The sequence below is a fragment of the Lissotriton vulgaris genome, chromosome 3_1 (genome assembly GCF_964263255.1).
Source record: "Lissotriton vulgaris chromosome 3_1, aLisVul1.2, whole genome shotgun sequence".
In the NCBI taxonomy this organism is placed as follows: domain Eukaryota; kingdom Metazoa; phylum Chordata; class Amphibia; order Caudata; family Salamandridae; genus Lissotriton; species Lissotriton vulgaris.
Window position 1 is genome coordinate 244,352,111 of NC_141689.1, and position 19,370 is coordinate 244,371,480.

Consider the following 19,370-nt stretch of genomic DNA (forward strand, 5'->3'; position numbering starts at 1 on the left):
GCACATAATGTCAAATCAGAGGTGGACCTCAACTTTTTCTGAACTTTTTTGCTATTGGTGCGCATTAAAAATAAAACTTTATCTCTCAGTACTTGGTCATATGAAATATGTTCGAAAGCACAAGAAGCAGCAAGACACATAGTCTTCAATAGATTCATCGGGTTATTGTTTGCGTGAATAAAATATGAATTTTTCCATCACAACATTTTTCTTTTTCGCAAAACGCAGATTGAGTTGTGAAGATGCATATTGGTAAACATTAATTCTCCCAGGATGGACTAAAGCAGGTAAAGCTTTAAAATCTTTTAAACCAAAACCTCCTAAACAATGTTTTAATAATGATAATTTTCTTTCAGGTTTGCAGTCATCTCCCTCCAAGACTTCAACGTATGCAAGAAAAACAGGTTCCCAGATCTCCCATGGCATTGGAGGCTCACCAGAAAATTTGAGAAAGAAAGGAGGTGGAACAATGCCTGACATGTTTGGCAAATGAACAAAACAGTAAAAAAAAATGTATTGCAAAATACTACAATGGGCTTATATGCAGTTACATTTTTGATGTAAATAAATAAAATAAATAATAAAAAGAGAACTGCTTGGGACAGTTACTTTCTATAAATTACCTTAGATATGCAGTATATTTCTTATAGTAAATATTACTCTCTTTTGAATTTTGTTCATAACAAATGGAGAAAAGCAATAATACCTTTAATGAAGAAACACAAACAAAAATGTACGCTAATGAACGATAGCTTTTCGCGAGTAAATCACAAAAAGATGAGTTTCCCTTGGTTGCTAAGCAACAAGTGACAAGATTCAACAAAATGGAGGCACGCTCAGGATGCGTGATGATGATTGCTTCATTACGTGACGTGCACAGGAACATGTAAAACAGAAGTCCGTTTTCATAAACAAGGTTCCTTAACTGAAGATTCCATTAGTAATGCTGTTAGCGCTCGAGCCGAATTGAAGAAATGCCGCCTGAATGAGCACCACGCCAACGCTCCAAGGTTTGAAGAATGCCTTTCAAAACAACATCAATTTCGAAGTTATACAAGAGGTAATTTCAATGAATCTCAAAGGTTGTCAATATTCACTCCTGAATTCACTCCATTAATGATTCAAACAAACTCTGCACAAAAGATAAAACGTAAATAACTTCAATTGTTACTGTAACAAAACCATCAGCGCCAAATTGTAATTATACACAGCACTAGGCAAAGTTAAGCGAAAGAAGTGCGAAAGTCTCAATGGATGCGCTGCACAAATTGAGGTTAATTAAGGATGCAGGAATACCACATTACTCACTGCGCTATATGTCAAGAAATATGCGCTGCAATCCTATGCGTAAGAACCACTGGTGTGAGCCACGCGTAGCGATTCCTTTAAAGAAATTAAAAAAACCGAAATTAATTATTTTCTTTTAGTTTTCCTGGTTCATTTCTTCTTAAATGAGCACACGAGGATTCGTGCCCTATCGTCGCCAATTCGGGAAAAGTATCATTTCATCTTTTAAATGATGAGAGAGGTGTTGAATGTGGAAGTCTCTTTAATCCATCTTCATCAGTCAGTCCTAACCAACTCCCTAACCGCCCACCAGAACACTACGTTAGAATAACAATACAAGCATAGAGCGAGCCCCTGCTCGAACCTAATAATGACATAGTTATGAATGGAGCGTGACCTCCACGAGCACAAGATTGAAAGTGCTCGTGGAAACCACACTCAAATGTACAACATATATATATATAACAATATGAAAATGCTTTTGAAAGGCAGATAAAAGGTTAAACAATTAATATTCGCATCGGAAAAAAATAAAAACTGTAAAGCAAACTTATGGGGAGAGGGGTGTATTTTAAAGTCTGCGACGGGTGACACTCTACACTTTTGCAAAATGCACGAGCAGAGTGTCAGGTTGTCAGTCAGACCCTCTTAAAGGCACACGGCAGCACATAATGATGCTTTCTTCCTGGAAATCAGGTCACCCGGCATGAGTTCTGGCCTTCTGAGCTGTCCCAGGGGTTAGATTTCAGTGTCGCTCGCATCTTTGCTTCCCAAGTGGTGGCTGCCATACCGTGGCCTTTCTTTGTCCGAGAAGCCCCCACCGTTAGTCATGACACGTGTTTTACTAAAAGAAGGATATGTTTTTGCCAATCATGCTTGTTTCACTGCACCGGAAACTGTTATGTATCAGGGTCCCTCCCTCGTGCCATTTCACGCTTCTCCATAGATGTCCTTATCTGGCCATGTAGGCCTAAAAGACAAAAGGCAGAGCACTGCTTTTATGAATGACCATGAAAGTGGCCTACTGTTGGCAAAGTATATGTTCTGAGGAGTTATCTATTGGCTAAGCTGCTGGAACAAAGATACCTGAGTACTAATCTGGACTTCAGTACTTTACTGAAAATTAGAACATGAGAATGTTGAGAGCTCCATTGAAGACAAAAGAGTAGCTGCGGGCTTATAATGACTGGGATAAGCCCGGAGTTCCAACATTGCAATGCTTGTCTTCATGTTTCTCCTTTTTTAATTTGGAACATTTTACCCATAGTGGATGGAATGTTCTAATAGCCTTAGAGTCCTTCTGCCTCCGACTATACCAGTTGTTAAAGGCCCTCTACCTTATTATAGGCCCTCACCGTACTCGGGTGCAGTGACTTTAACAACCGATATAGCCCTCGGCAGCGGGCTATAAGGCTATATGATGTGATTCTGGGCAGATCACTTAATCTACCTCTACCTAAAATTTACAATATGTGTGAAATATAATGCTCTCCCAAATATATAAAATATCACATGGTTTTTAAATTCAAATGTGTATATTATATTTCTCATTATTCTAGGGTAATCTTATACTATAGCCTAATAGCCCGCCGTAGAGGGCTATAAGGCTATTAAAGGCCCTCTACAGCGTTAAAGGGAGAGGGACTTTATTAGCCGGTATAGCCCAGCTACGAAGGGCTATAAGGCTATTAGAACATTCTGCCACTGGAGGGCAGAATGTTCTAACAAAAAAGAACAAAGCCTTATGGGAGCATGAGGGGACGGGAATCCCCTCAGGCTCGCTAAAGCCTTTGTTCCCAGCCAAGCTATGAACAAAGAAACATTGGAATGTTGGAGCTGCTCCAGGCTTATACCAGCCATTATAAGCCCAGAGCACTCCATTTATTTCAATGGAGCTCCCAACATTCCAATGTGCTAATATCGCCTTATGGCCCGCAGTAGTGTAATATGCTGGCCATTAAAGGCCTGCTCCAGAGTTAACAAGGGAGTGGGGCTTTAATAGCCGGTATAGCCCAGCTACGGCGAGCTATAAGACTATTAGAACATTCCACCACTAGGTGGCAGAATGTCCTAACAAATAAATAAAGGCCAAGGGAATTTAAATCCCCTCAGGCTCCCTGAGGTCTTTGCTCATAGCAAGACCTGTGAACATCAAACGTTGGAATGTCGGAGCTCTGTGCTTTTACCAGCCTGGAGCACTCCATTGTCTAGAATGGAGCTCCCAGCATTACAATGTTCTAATAGCCCTTAAAATAAATAAATACATAAATAAATATTTTTTCACTGAAAAAACACAAAGGTTAAAGAGATGTTATTTTTAGGCCTGTTAATAATATAGAAGCTATTGTTTTAAATAAAAAACCACTGAAATTTACCAGTTATAGATTACTGATATAACCTGCGCCACCATCCACTGCTTAAAACCTCACATATTACATCACTTATAACATGTTCTATACAGCCTTGTATTTTAAAAAAAAATCAGTACTGAGGTACTTATGCAGGAGTACACAGGGTACACGCTGGGTTCCACAGGAGGATATCTTTTCACTTTGACTAGTACCCTGGGTGTTAGGACACCCCTAACCTGTCTGTCTATAAGTTTTTGTAAACAAAGTCAGGGTTTGAGTTCCCCCGTCTGATACAGGCCGCCGCAACATTTCTGTTGCAGCCAGCTAATCCCACGGGAGCACGATGGCAAATGGGAAAAAAGGCCAAATTTGGTGTACTTCTGTTCCTAATACAAAAGGGAGGGAAGAGGGCCCAAGGGGAAGTTTAAAGACCCAACACTACTATAGCCCCTTATTACAAACTTTCACAACAAAGAATAGTAGTAGGTCTATCAAGCAGTAGGCTCGAGTATGTGTCTGGAGGTAGGCTATGAACTACATCAAAAGTAGAGCATCTTTCCTGTGTGGAAAAATACCCATCAGTACTTCTGTTCCGCCATTTTTTCTCTATTGCTGTCCACAGTTCCTATGGGAAACTGCATGAGGAAAATATGATTTGAGACCCCCCTCTTTTTCTCAGGCCTGCTTAATGGACCACCCCAACACTTCGAAAGTTTCGTGAAGATTCATCAAACAGCGCCAACAATATTAGCAAAACAAAAAAAGGCTCTTCCTATGCAAAATCTGGCCGAACTATAAATACATAGTGGTGATCACTAATGGGTAATCTATCTATCTATCTATCTATCTATCTATCTATCTATCTATCTATCTATCTATCTATCTATCTATCTATCTATCTATCTATCTATCTATCTATCTATTTTGATATATATCTATATATACATATAGATATTGCCTACAGGCAGTCGCCAGTAGGTAGTTATAGTTAGGACCTAGGTTAAATAGGAAAAGCAGTTTTTGACTTGCCAATATCTTTTGCGTTGTTCGATTAATCTTTGCAAATTTTTCAAAACTAATGGGTGGTCAGGTCAGCTGCTGTATTGAAAGTTTCTGGGGGATTCGTGAAGCGGGGGCCAAGAAAAAGGTGGGGCCCCAAAACACTTTTTTTCTATTTTAATTTTCATAGGAAACTTTAGAAACGGCTACAGCCCGAACTGCAGAACAGAATGACACCAAATTTGGCACAAAGGTAGCATCAGAAAGCATTCTTTTTGTTAAATGATGTAAATCCATTTAGTAGTCCCTGAGAAATTGTATTATTTCTCAGATACTCATGTGGGGATGCAGAGGATCTGCTAACCCTTCCGATCTCGTGGTAGAGATCTGATCGGCTGGCAACACTTCAAACCAGGAAGTGTTGGCAGCCAACTTATGATTTGGTTTAACGAGTCACAAGAAAAAATGTGAAAAAACATTCAAAAACAAGAAAAAACGGGCAGGGTGAAAACAGTCTGCCTCCCTGGGCCTGCTCAGGGAGTCCCACAGGGATTCCATGGCCCAAAAAAGCATTTACAATTTTTTTTGGGTGGGATTCGCGTTGGATCAGCGAAGGTAGCCGAAACATTTTTTAATAAAGAAGCACGGTCTCCAGTGCTTTCTTTTATTAAGCCCCAGGGTTGGCCAGGTCCCAGGAGCAATCAAAAATAATAAGGACAGGACCGCCACCTCCGTTGGGCTAATTTCTAGAAATGTGGGCGGCACGTGGCCCCCCACATCCCCGGGGACTGACACCTTACCAGGGCTAAATGTAGAAAAATGCATGGGGTGGCTCCAGCCCCCCCACGCAGCCCCGGGGACCGCCACCTAAATGTATCATAATGCATGGGGGCTCCTGTCCCCCATGCAGCCCTGGGGACCACCACCTCCACGGGTCAATTCGAAAGATGGCCCCCCTACTGGAGGAGCAAATAGCCCTGGGGACCGTCACCCGCCAGGGCCTCCTCCAGCAATGTCCCGGGGTGCCCAACCCGGGACATTGCAGTTTGCTATGGCTCCCGCCATGCAATATCAAACTTCTGCTTCGCTTCATGGAAGCGAGAGCATTGAAAATGCTCTCGCTTCAATGCAGTGAAGCAGAATTGCTTTTGGGAATAGGGAGCTACATGTTTGCAGCCACCTCTTCCCAAAAGCAATGCCGTCTCCCGCAGGAGGTGGGGAGCCGGCAGGGACCGTGGGGACCTTGAGGCTCCCCCGGCAACCCCAATGAGTTGGTCAAGCCCCAGAAAATGGCCCGGGAGAGGGGCCGCTTGGCCCCCCTCCCTTTTTTGATTTAAATAAAAAAATAGCCGGGCCCCTGAGGATGGATTCCCCGGGGCTGAAATTGGCCTGGGGAGGGGGGGGGACGCATTGCCCCCCTCCATTAAAATGAAGCAATATCTTGAGTTAACTTTGGGTCGTCCATCTAAAATGCCTGTTTCCCATTATTTCTAGCATACCATGCAGCAAATAGGTAAGACACAAATGTAGTAGTTGTCTGTATATAACATAATGCAAGTGCATTATTGCTATGTGAAATAGGGTCAAACTAAAAAGAAGAATTAACTATTCAAATTGTGATTACCTAAAATGCACTGCCAAAGCCTTTATACATCTTGAAAGGCTATTTTGCATTTGCAAACAGTCAAATTTAGCGATTCGCACTGTATGCGAATGCAAAAAAGGTTGATACATGTGGCCCAAAGTGTTTGTGCTTTCCTCTTTAAATATGCTAGAATTGGCATGCCCCTAATTGGCACATTTAATTTACTTGTAAGTCCCTTGTATATGGTGCCACATGTACAGAGGGCCTATAAATTAAATGCTAGTAGTGGGCTGCAGCACTCATTGTGCAACCCACTAAAGTAGCATTGTAAAACATGTCTCCGGTCATGGCACTGAGGCCTGAGTGTGCAGTTTTAAAGTGCCATTTCGAACTGGCAAAACAAATTTTTTGCAAGGCCTAAACTCTCCTTTTTAATACTTATAAATCACCCTTAAGATAGGACCCAATAAACAACTCATACATGGTAGGAAAAGCACAATTATATCTAAGTGAGGCCCTAACAACTCATGTCCGAAGCAAAATTCTATACATGAGGCTGACCACACTTGGGATAGCAGACTTCAACCCCATATGGGCTCAAAGAGGGGAATCCATATCTTGTAGACTATGCATCTACAAGAGGGAATCTTGGTTGCACCTTCTCTGCTGCTGTCCTTTTTTCGACACCGATCGCCGGCGACTGCTGAGACCGATCTGCCTCAGTCCGAGCATAAAATCATGCTCTGAAGCATCAGCTTTGTGTTTCTCAGCCAACAACACAATGACCCTAGCGAGATTGATGAAATTCGTTCACCAAATTAGGCTAGCCCTAAAAGCCAGCAATGAAAACATTTTAACACTTGGGAAGCCCATGGTTAAGCAGCGGACGACAGCTGAAGTGACTTCGCTACGTAGTAGCATTGACAGTGCCCAACTGGTACGCCCCTCCAGGAATGAATCGTCCACCGATAAGACTAACTCCAAGGCACACAAGGTTGGAAAAAGGCCATTCATATTGGACTTAGACAGGGGCGTCGTACCCCTTCACTCTACTCTGTTTTTAATTCGCCTTTTTAATTAGCACAGTAGTACACCTTTTATCAAGCAAAGAAGATTACAATTACTGTTTTCTGTACTCTATACTTTTAGTGTAAAGATTTTAATTAATTGTACAGTTAATAAAAATTCAAATTCAAATTCAGATAGGCCCTAACTATTCAAAGGTCAAGGTGCATGGTATTTAAAAAATAGGGCATGTATATTTAATGTTTTGCATGTCCTGGCAGTGAAACACCCACAAAGTAATTTCTCAGTGTAGGAAGGCTGCTTCTACCATTGGAAAAGACTGGGTTACACTATAACAACGTATAGGGCTGAATGTCAGCTTTGAAGCAGCAAGACAAATGGATCAAGGATTCATTTTAATAGTAATTTAAAAACCAACTTAAGGGTCAAGTGACATTTTATATTGTCACTTTTAGAAAGTTATTATTTTCATGCATAAAACCGAAAGGTTTTCGTGCCTTTGTCCAGCTGTCACCTGACCCCTGATGACCCCCTGTGGTGAGATGTGAATTGCTCCCAGACAGTGAACAAAGGGTTCTGGGCTGGGTAAGGGGACTCCTCCCATGACAGTATAACCTGGGGCTAAATCTAGTCCTTTCCTGAGCTTCAAAAAATGCCTACCATGTCACTGGCAGATGAAGCTCACATCTAGACCTGCCTCATTTGTGTCTCTCTAGTCATGTTGGCACCAAACCCAGTAGGAGGGTCCACAACTGGTTTAGGGATGAACAAAAGCCTTGCCCTCCGCCCACGGGCTGGCCCTGGGCATAAGAATGGACCCACAATAGATCTTTTCAGAACACTCCTATGGAGAATCAGAAAAAAGACTGACCTGCTGCCTGAAGAACAGTAGGGAAGACTGGACCTGCTTGCTTCGAACCTAAGACCACAAAAGTGATTTCAAGGGTCAGTTAGGTCCTCTCTCCTTGTAACTGCCCAGCTGTCTAGTTCCAACTGGGTCTGACCTGGAACCTGCTGCGGGCCTCTGTTGCAGTGAATCAAAATCCCCAAGTAGTGCCAAGGACCAGGACCCTAGGCTGAGGTTAGAGTGTATTACTCCAGCTCCAAACTGCAAGAAATGTGACTTTGAAACTTTTTGCCAACATTTTGACTAGAAAACTAAAGGAGACCAGGATCGCCGTTGAAACTGCAGCCATTGACGTTGAATTACTGTACAGCCAGAGCATGCAGGTTTGCTCCGCTAAAGGAGATCCGGCAGCTAGAAAGGTTTGTAAGTCTGAACTCAAAGGTCTTCATCGGGACTGATTCCAAGCAGCATCCAATCGACTTCTAAGCCTTCCTGGCATGGACTTCAAACTTTGCCCAGTTGGAGTTTTAATGCTTTTGTCGACAACTGCACCTGAACCTCGCTCTTCAGCAACCCACCACTGTCGAGCCCTCCTTCAGAAGCAGCTTGCCTTGTCGATGACGTGTCTGTGACCACTTTTTCATAGTTCCAAGGTAAACTTTTTACCAAACTGAAACTGGTCCCTGTATCTGACCAGAGATCCATTGTAGTTGGCCTTAAGTTTTGACTTTGATCCTATCTAGCATGACCAGATAACTGAGGTTGGCGCTTTGTGCTTTTTTATGGTTTCTCTAACATTGTTCCCTAGCTGCTGTGACAATTTAATAGTTTGGGTGATTCTGTTAGACATTTCTGGCTTAACAACAGATTTTCAGATTTTTTTTTATCCCTTGTTCCTTCAAGAGGATATTTTTGGCCCATGCAAGGATGGAAAGACCTCCCTCAGAGACCTAGAGATTTTTTTTTCGTACAGACAATCATTTACTGATTCATAGTGAACAGAAAAGGATGCTTAAGAATACTATTGATATACACAAATCTTCAAGGTAATAATAGTATAACTTAGGAAATGATATCAATACATTCAAAGGTTCATATATACAATTGAAAGTGTGTAATAAAAAGCGACAAATTGGACACAATTATGTAAAAACAAACAATAGGAAGTCAGGGAGGCTTAGTAACTTCTTGCATTAAAGGAGCTGGGGGAAAAGTGTTCTTTGCTGATGTATTTAGAAAGTGTGTAAGAGGAGACCAGAGGTGTAATCTTTTCGTAGCTAGAGAGATAGGGTGGAAAAGGGCTGTATCTAAACGATGCTTATGACATACCAAATACCACCATGCTAAATAGGACAATTTAAAATAGTCTTTCCAATTTTCTTAAATCTGTTCAAATGCTACAGCCAATAACAAGTCAATGAGTCTTGATTGGGGTTGATATTCCCCCCATTCTGTTGCTAAACTACCTAGGAAAATGTTGGTAGGAAGAGGGATGTTGTGGTATGAAAAATAATGTTGATTTGGTGCCAAACTTGTTTCCAAAATTTAAAAACATGTTTGCATGTAAATAACATGTGTTTGAGGTCAGTGTCACCTTGGGAGCATGTCCAGCATGTGTTAGGATTTCTGTTGTGTATTTTGTTTAGGTGAACTGGGGTGAAAAACAATCGATTGTAAATAAAGAAAAGTGTTTGTGTTGTACTGGCCGCTCTAGAGGATTTCCTGAGTTTCATCCAAATTCTATTCCAGAAAGTAATGGGCCAATTTGTTTCCAGATCAGATTCCCAAGAGAGTTCAACTTTGGTTTTGTGTCTATTATCAGGAGGTGCAATTAGACGAGAGTAAATATTGGAGGTCTTGGGGTTTATGAGCAAGAAATTGTGCCATGGGAATATGGGATGGGATTGAGAGGGAGGTGGAGTGGTGAGTTTCGCATGTGCCTCAGTTATTACATTCTACAAAGTAATACATATTTGTTCAGTTTATAGCGTGACACCAGACCATAATCTTCCACTTCACCTAGAAAGGCTGTGAGGGAGGATTGTGGTTGGGAGAGAAAAACTAGAATATTATCAGCATATGCTGCTAATTTAATTTGTTGAAGGTTTGAGACAAAACCTGTGATGGAGTGATTTTGGCGAATTTTTGATAGGAAGGGTTCTAAAGCTAAATTAAAAAGAAAAGGTGATAAGGGGCAACCTGACGAGGACCTCTTTTGAGACTGAAGATATGCGAGATAAGACCGTTAGTTGATATTGCAGCTTTGGGATCCGAGTAAAGTAGGGCAATTAAGGATGTGATTTTTGGTCCGAAACCGAACCATTTGAGAGGGTGGAAGATAAATGGCCTATAAACCCGATCAAAGGCTTTTTCCGCGTCTAACGCAATTGCTGCCAGAGAATCCGAATAGTGTGATGAGTTGGATATAATGTCAAAAAATAGATGTGTGTTGTCTGTGATACTTCGACCTTTCACAAAACCTGATTGTTCCTTACCAAGTAACAGTGGGAGATGTGGTTCTAGTCTTAGAGCTAAAGCTTTGGAAAAAGATTTTATAATCTACCTTCATTAAGGAAATGGGTCTATAATTTTTGCAAAAGCGTAAGTCCTTATCAGCTTTTGGTATCAGACAGACTAAGGCTTCAGAAAAAGAGCCAATGGATTTATGCAAAGTAATAAAGGAAGAAATAAGAGTGTGTAAATGTGAGCGTAATAAATTAGCAAAGTGTAGGTAAAATTCCACTGTAAAGCCATCAGGCCCAGGGGCCTTTTAAGGGTTTTTAAAGCATTGGAAAGTTCTGTCTGTGTGAGATCAGATTCTAGAATTGTTAAATCCGTCTGGGGATTGATGTGTTTTTGAATTGTGGAAAAGAGACCTAGAGATTTCTGTGATTAGCTTGTGCCATTATGTCATTATTTTGCCATTAGAATAAACATTTTGTTTCCTAAAGGCGATAGAGGTGCTTCTCACATAAAAATTGCACCTGTGTTAGATTTATTAGCTCTTAGAAACAGTTAACTTAGATTGAAATGTTTTATACCAGGACTCCGGTTCTTTTGAAACAATATCTGTTTTGGTCTCACCAAGTTTTGGACTTATGTGAATATCAGTGGAGAGGGTTTCTGGAGACTTCTTCGGGATGGCCATTTAAAACCTTTTATAAGCATTTTTGGAGATGATATTCACATGGTTGAAAATACCTGAGTAATGGGCTCTAGATATCCCGATTAGTTGGACACTAGAGCCCTCTGATTGCAGGAGAAGGGGTGGTTACAGAATCACAGTCTTCATGTCCTTAAACATGTGTTGTATATGTTTCTAAGTCTTCTGGGTAGAGTCACCAGTTCACTCCAGTTCAATATTGAACTATCTCCACTCCCGAACGTTTTTGCTATATGTGATTTTTTTCCAGTGATTTAACATAATTAGTTAAAAGGAAATAATACAAACCTACAATACTTTGAATGCATTAGGTCATCACACGAAAATTCAGGACTCGAAATAGTGTCCTTAATGACCAGATAAGAGGTGGTTACCCTACTGTAGGAGTATATGTGATTCACAGTATTCTGCACTTGAAACTAATATATGTTTGGATGAACACATTACCAATGTTGGTTTAAGCAGGTAACACACTTTTCAAAGCCTAGAGTGGCACTGTCCTGCTATAAAAACACTCTTCAAATTTTTGGGAAGATAATTAGAAAACACATTAAATTAAAACCCCTTATTGCATATCCCTTATTTTATTTGTTCCCAAGTATTGGCATATATGAATTAACCATATTTCCCTGCTAGGACAGAATTTTGCCTTGCTGTAACTGATGCTTTAGAGATTTTACATTATCTGATGCCAATTGCTAGACTCTGTGTGATCCAGGTGAGAAAAAGGAGCGAGAGGGTAAAAGAGAAAGAGAAAACGCATGAGCCAATGTGGTTGCTGTTGGATAGGAAGTGTCAGGGGATAAAGTCCAGGTTGTATGGATGTAAACAGAGTGGTCAGAATTCTAGGTTATCTTCAGTTATTGTCTCAACATGTCCACCTCCTTTACAGTCCGACATCACACAAGTTCATCACATGTGGCGTGATCTAGCGAGGTGTGAGTGTTTCAGCTGAAGCCTCCAGGTGGTAATCAGCATTGAAAGCTGGCACCAAGGGTATTGCAGGTCCCCTAAACATCAGAGTTTTGTGCTACAGGTGCCGCTCCACGCTGATAGACCCATCATGAGCCCAGAGTCAATGGTGCTCACTATGCCAATACTTCCAGTTTCCAGACTGCTGGTCGTAGCTCTCTTTGCTTCACAATTATGATATGTGTGTCACTGTGACAATTAGACTGCGACATTCCTCTTTGTCTCTAAGACAGCGTCACACTGAGCAGAAGTCCTAAATTCATATAATTGAGCCGGCAAACCCTCCAGGGTAGCTTTGCGCATTATAAGTCTGTCAAATAAATAAATACATATAATTCTGCAAACCTGTGTGGGCCAAAATTTGGCATTACAAATCTTGGGTTTTAGCAGACATCTAAAAAATGTTGGGGGTCCTGGCCCAAACATATTTTGGGGGCCTTTGTTCTGAGACACTTTGAATCCATGATCCAATTTCAACGCTTTCAAGCCCTCTTTGGTCAGGTCACTGACAAATCACAGGCACACTGCTCCAAATTCGAAATATGTTTACATTTAATATTTAGGGATATGGGACCATTATCACATGTGAGGTCCTGTTTTGATCTAAAATAAACTTTTTATGGATGTTGCATGACATATAAACACATTTCTCTGTAAAAATGTCTCTCACATCACACACATTAAAAATAAATTAAGGGAAAATTGTATTTAAAACAATTCTGCTTAAGAATTATTCAAGGTCATCAGGGCTATACTGCAGAACAGAGCTGACTCTATCATGGGCCCCCCTGAAGGCCTGGGGCCCTGGGCCAGTGCCCACTTTGCCCACGGTTTAAAACGTTGGGGTTGAAAAAGACATGTAAAACTTCCAATGTTTTTAGTCTCCTTCGCTGTGAGGAGCGAGCTTCCCATGTTCAAGGGATATTTGAAAGAGTTGCATTTGTGGTCTGTTCTCACAAAGACCAGGCCGTGAGACTCGGTTCCAGTTATTTTCAGTGATTTAAATTGACAGGTACTGATTACCTACACGTCTTTAGTTTTAAAAAGAAGGTACTACTCAGTGGGGTTTCAATATTTTAAAAGGTAAAGTACCGGCACTTCTCAGTAGCACACAGGCGCTCTGGGGCAGTGAGTACCAACAATTCTTTAATTGCATTTGAGCCACGGATGGTTATCATAACAATGTTCACATGGCGGCACATTGGTTCCTAATCTTTATAAATACACGTTACAAGAATCACCCAATTTAATGGCAGGGACAGAGGGACCTTGGAAGGCTCGGCCCTGTGTGTCCTGTCACGGTATCCGTAGGCATGCTGCCACAGGCTGTGAGCCGGCCGCTTCAACATGGGAAAAACTTTGACCCACACACGGTCCTTAAACAACTCCGGTAGCCTTAGATATAAAACATTCTCGTTTCAAATACAAAACGTCTTGGTAGCGGCGTGTAAACACAAAGCCGCCGGAAAAGGCGCCAGCAAGTGCAGGGTTAATAGAATCAAATAAAAGCACCTGGGCTCTGGAGGGACGGGTGCCAATGTGGCTCTCCGCGCGCACCGTGCCAGGAAAACGCCCCTGGAGTTGCCAGGCCGGTTTGTGCTGGATCACCCCACCTCTCGCCTCTGCCATCAGCCCAGTTCACGAGAAGACAGCCTTTCGGAAAGGGATGTAACCGCAGGCAGCGGCTGTCTCTGAACATGCGATTACCACATCCCTCCCCCTCCCCGGTCCTCCCTCCCAGAGCTCCCGTGCCCGGCCGCCCCCACCCCAATCTCGCTTCCTCGCCCGGAATGTTTTCTTTGCCTCTCCTACACGTTTTCACACAGCTCCAACATCCTCACCCACCCAGGTTACAGGGCCGCCAGCTGCGCCCGCTCTGACTTCACACTTTTACAATTAACTATTGGGGGACCAAAAAAAAAAAAAAAGCAAAATTAGAAAATGCCCCAAAAAAAGCTGTGACTGGCACTGGACTGCCAACGCCCCTGCCTGCACTGCTTTTAAACGGACGGTGCGAGCTGTGACTAGACACACCTGTAAATAACTGGCTGGAAACTGCCTCAGATGTGAGCAGCCAGGCGCAGGCCATCCGAGGGCTTCCTGCAGACGACGGGCTGATTGCACTGGAAAGGCCTGATTTTCAAAAGGACTTTAGATGACGCTGTAATTACATACTTTTCCAGTGTTTAGGCGGAGAAAAGCAGTTTTTCATTTTGTGCAGCCAAACCTCAGCTTCGTGCTTCTGAAATGGAAATGAGTCAGACGCTGGTCGCTGTATTATTTAAAGGTGCTCAGCAAAAGACGTTTAGAGTGTCTTTAAACGGTTCAATCTTCCCTGCCCACCTCCATCACAGCCTAAAGATACTGGAGGATATTTACAAGGCCCTCTGCGTCGCTCCTGCACTATGCAACGTGGTGCAAGAGCCATGTAACTTAAACATGAGGGGCCTCATTTATGAAAGCCTTGTGCCACCGGTGCGTCACTTTTTCCCATGTTAAAAGTGACGCACCGGCGGCGCAAGGCCTTCATAAATAAGGCCCAAGATTTATATAGCAACGCAAGGCTGCCTAGTGTGGCCTTGAGTGGTTTCATATATCTCGAGTAATGCAACGCAGCGCAAATCGCTATACATTGCACCAGGGAGGCGTTTCCATGGGTGTTGCCAGGGTCTCCCTGCACGAAATTCATGGATATTTACGCATTCCCAGAACTAGAAGTGGCAGACCTGAGAATGTGTCAAAAACCTATGCCTCCCCAAGTGAGGCGTAACGAGGAGAAATATGTTTATTTCTCTTTGTTTTTTCCTCTTTCTAACAGAAACAGGAAAAAGCCGCAGGGGATTGGCTTTGTGCAGGAAGGTGCCCCTTCCTGCACCAAAAGAATCCTCCTTACAATGTAATGTAATGTAATGTTATGTAATGGACACTTGTATAGCGCTCCTACCACTCCAAGGAGTATCTTGGCGCTCAGCCAACCCAAATGAAAATAGGTTGGAGAGAAAGAAGTCATTCGGTGAACACATACCTTACACTAGTGCCCTGCACGCAGCATCTGTGAGGGAAAACACCCAAGTTTTTAAGGATTTCCTAAAGTGACTTTCATGGGACAGTGATCGAAGGTGCAACGGAAGCTTGTTCCAGGCCTTAGCTCCCAGGACAAACAGGGATGCGTTGGAGATAGGCAGGCAGAAGGGTGCCAGCACATGGGGAAAGGGCAGGAATGCACGGTATTGACTTAAATACACCACTTTCCCAGCGTTACTTGGCCATGAATATGGCCCCCAGTCTCTCCAACATACCTCTATCTCAGGTTCAATCTGTGGCAGGGCTGTTTTAAGCTTTCAACGATTTAGAAAATGTACACTATTGGCAGGGAAAATATTGAGACCAATCACTCAAGCGCCAAGAGGCACCTCGTTTGAGTTGTGCCACTATGGTGCTAATGCAATATTCTAGTGTTCAGCATCTATATGAAGGCATTGGGCTGGTAATTGTCAAAGCTGCTATTCCAGATGAATGCCGATAATAACCCCTCTCCAAAGGGCAGGCATAAAACAGTAAAATGGGAGAATCTTCCCCAATGTTACAGACCTCTCTGGAATAATCTCATAGAGGAGAGGAGCCACATATTTACCACCTGTTCCCAAAGGCATTTAAACATCCTTAGTTGAGTGTCTTATCCTGGCTCCTGTTGCACCGAGGGGCTGTTTTAGAGTTTGTTGTTAAAGACAAACAGTGTGGCTGACCATGGTTAGGCACCTCAGTTTCAAAGTTAGTTTATGAGTCCTTTATGTGTGCAAAAAGCGTCCGGAGTTTGCCAAACGTATGCTCCACTGTTCAACCGATACCAGAATTTTTGAAGAGAAGGACTGTGCACCAAGTAACAAAATTCGAAGAGCTTCTAATTTATCCAAAATTAAGTTCTTTATTCTTTTCAATCTTTAAAAAGCCTCAGCCAACGTGTTTTGTTCCATTGGAACTTCTTCAGGGCTCAGTGATCTCTTGAGGTTCCAAAATAGAGGTACTAGACCAGGTATCCCAAACGTTTTGAGGTCTCATTCTCTTAAGCAGTCTTTTATACAAATGAACGAGGAGATCTTTCTCTTTTAATCAGAGTTCAGAAGCGGTTCTAGTGGTACCTCTTAAACAGTCTTTCTACAGTTAAATGAGGAAAATTATATCTCAAAGGTCAGAAGCCATCCTAGTGGCCCAGATTCTTGGCACACGTACCTCTATGTTCAATTATGAACTAGAAAAGTTCTATGGCTCAAGTTCAACCTCAGGCAGCCCGCTTTTTCTCTTTTGAGTCCCCACATAAACGGCAATTTGTTGTCATTTGGGTCCGTTTCCACGGGGGAAGATGATATTGTGACGGAGGAATGCCCAGCCATAATCGTATAAACCTCTCCTTCGTTGTCCGTGTGTAACCGACTCCTAGGTAGCCTTGACAGGAGCTGCTGGTATAACTTTGGATGACGGTCCAGCCGTGAGCCCTGTTGGCTAATGTGGCTTTGTCCTCAACTAGCAAAATAATCCTTACAGATATATTTACTAGTTGTTTGAACCTATTATTAGGTCCAATGCACTTCCAGGTGTCTTGTAGTTCCAAGGAGTCTATTGAATGCTTTAAATAACTTTCAGCTGCACACTTATTTTTCCTTTCTAACTCCTTCCAGAGATGGTAATCCAGGCTTGAGACTTCGGCTCCCTGTATTTTGTGCCAACATTTGGCATTTGTGCCCATTCTTTCTATTCTTTGATTCCTCAGGCCAAATCCAAGCCTTATTTGTGCCTGCGACGTAAACTTAGGCAGGTTGAATATAATTTGCATCGCCCTGGCTGTTGTGTTGTCCAATATTTGCGAATCCTTCCCTCGGAGGCATTCGCTTCCATAGGTGATGGCCAGAATTTAGTTTTGCTTGGATAACCTGTAATAGTGGGGTGAAGCTGCGACCTGCTGCTTTCATTTTAAGATTCCTCAGTGCAACCGCTATTGTGATTCTTCTCCTTATTATTGCATCTTTTTGTGTTTGAAATGTCCTTTTTCTATCAACAATTACACCCAAATATATGTATTCCTCCACAGTTTCCTGTGTTGATCCTCCCATTTGCCAGCAAAACTTGGGTGTAGACGTCTTATCATTTATTCTCATGGCTTTTGTCTTTGAGAGGTTTATGCTGAGGCCATTTGTTTCCGAATATTTATATGTAGTGTGGATTAGGTGTTGTAACCCTATTGGCATGCAGCTGATAAGCATAATATCGTCCGCATACATCAAGTTCGTGAGGTTGAGTCCTCCTAGTTTCGGGGTATGAGAGTTACATTTGTCTAGTTTCAATGAGAGATCAGACATAAAGATGTTGAAGAGGCAGTCCTTGGAACTAGGATCATACCCACCTGATCTAAAAAATCCTGATTATTAGAACACTCCCCAAGAAGAGGCATCTCATTCCAACCAATCCAGCAAATTAAAGTCCCATTACTAAGAAAACTATTTAAAGGAGCAGTTTATACTCAACTCTACAAAGCTACTGAGGAATATAATGTTGGATCAATAATTTGGAGTGAGGCCAGGTACCGGTATAGAGTTATCCATTTGTGGATTGAGCTAAAACTCACAGGGGACCAGACGGATTGGCTGCCTGACTACTACTGGACTTATAGGCAGTATTTGATATTGTTCACCACAAACACTACATAGTCTCCACTATATTGTCTCCATCATCCTGGAATATGTGAAAATCTGCAAAATTGAATTGCTTCATATCTCATAGACAGATGCTGGCTTTCCTACCACATTTCATAGCCGCCCCTCACACTTAATATTGTGGAATCTCTGAGTGTTCAATCATCTCTCCTCTCCTATTCAACATCTATATTGCCCACTAACAGATCTGATCCAACTGTTCACCTTACTTGTTACAACTATGCAAATGAAATACACAATATTCTGAACAATGATTGCCTCAGATATCTGGATGATGATTAATCACCTAACACTCAACATTACAAAGAGCAACATGCGGAAAATGCCACAAACCAATCTACTGCAATATGGCTTAGGGAAAATGATGCCCTACAAGCTAGATCAAGAGACATGCGAAACGTAGAGGTAAATATAGACTCATATCTATCCCTAATGTTACATGCCAATGAGGTCACATGGGGCACCTTATACACAATGAAAACACTGCAATGCCTCTTCCCACACTTCGGATACCAACAACAAAAAACAAGCTTCTCCAGACTTCTCCCATGAAAAGGACGCCAATACTGCAAACATTTCACTAGTTACATCATTCTCTGATCCTAGGATAGAATCCAGAACAGTAACTCTCCCACCAGTGTAAGCGTGTCCATTGTTCCAACCAGCATTCCATGCCAAGATGACAGACACATCCATTCAACCTAAATTGGAAGCTTCACCCAACATTGTCTCAATATTACCTTGTCAAGAATGTGCAAAGGAACCACGCATACCATCACAACACGTATTTACCACTCATACATTACCATGCATATGCCTTAACCACGCGTCACTACCATGCATCTGACTTTACCACGCATACCTTTATTAAAAGTTTCAGCACTCCATCCATCATCTTGTTGTGTTTGCTATGTTTGCCCTAAGTGACCATGGGTGTGCTCAGACGTGGGTCTCTTGAGTGATGTCTCTCTGGATTCAAGCTAGCCTGGCTGATGAGGGGTGACACCCCGAAACCGATCCCAGAATGCTTGATTCAGGTCTAGGGAGATCCCTGGCTTGGAAATTCAGGCTGGACTGTTCCCATGAGAAGCAGGTTCAAAACTGATTTGCACATGGCTGGATCCAAACTGGGGTAGCATAGTGCGCAAAAGAACGATGGATTAAACCCATCTCTTTTGACTTAGGTTAAGTAAAAAATGTCAGCACTGCGTCTATCACCTTGTTGTCTTTGCTATAATCGAATATTCCCAGTGGTTTCCACTTCCAAATGGTACACCTGCAATTAGTAACCAACAGAGGAAGTAAATGTACAAATCAAGTGTGAAAAACTCTAAAGGAATCCCACCTTTTCCAGAGTTATAAGAGAAGCAATTTCTCAACCTTTAAAAATATTTTATAGGTGAAGAAAATAACTAAACAATTTAACATAAAG

General features: G+C 42.2%; 1 protein-coding gene and 1 long non-coding RNA gene across 2 annotated transcripts in view; both read right to left on the reverse strand.

The window, feature by feature from the left end:
• ZBTB7C (zinc finger and BTB domain containing 7C) overlaps nt 1-19,370 on the reverse strand; it is a 366,470-nt gene that overhangs the window by 309,861 nt on the left and 37,239 nt on the right. The window lies entirely within an intron of this gene.
• On the reverse strand, nt 927-14,286 carry LOC147726265 (uncharacterized). Its single transcript, XR_015309426.1, has 3 exons — nt 14,265-14,286; nt 1,309-1,383; nt 927-1,132 (listed from the first exon to the last, which is right to left on the reverse strand). It is a non-coding gene; the product is annotated as an uncharacterized LOC147726265 (long non-coding RNA).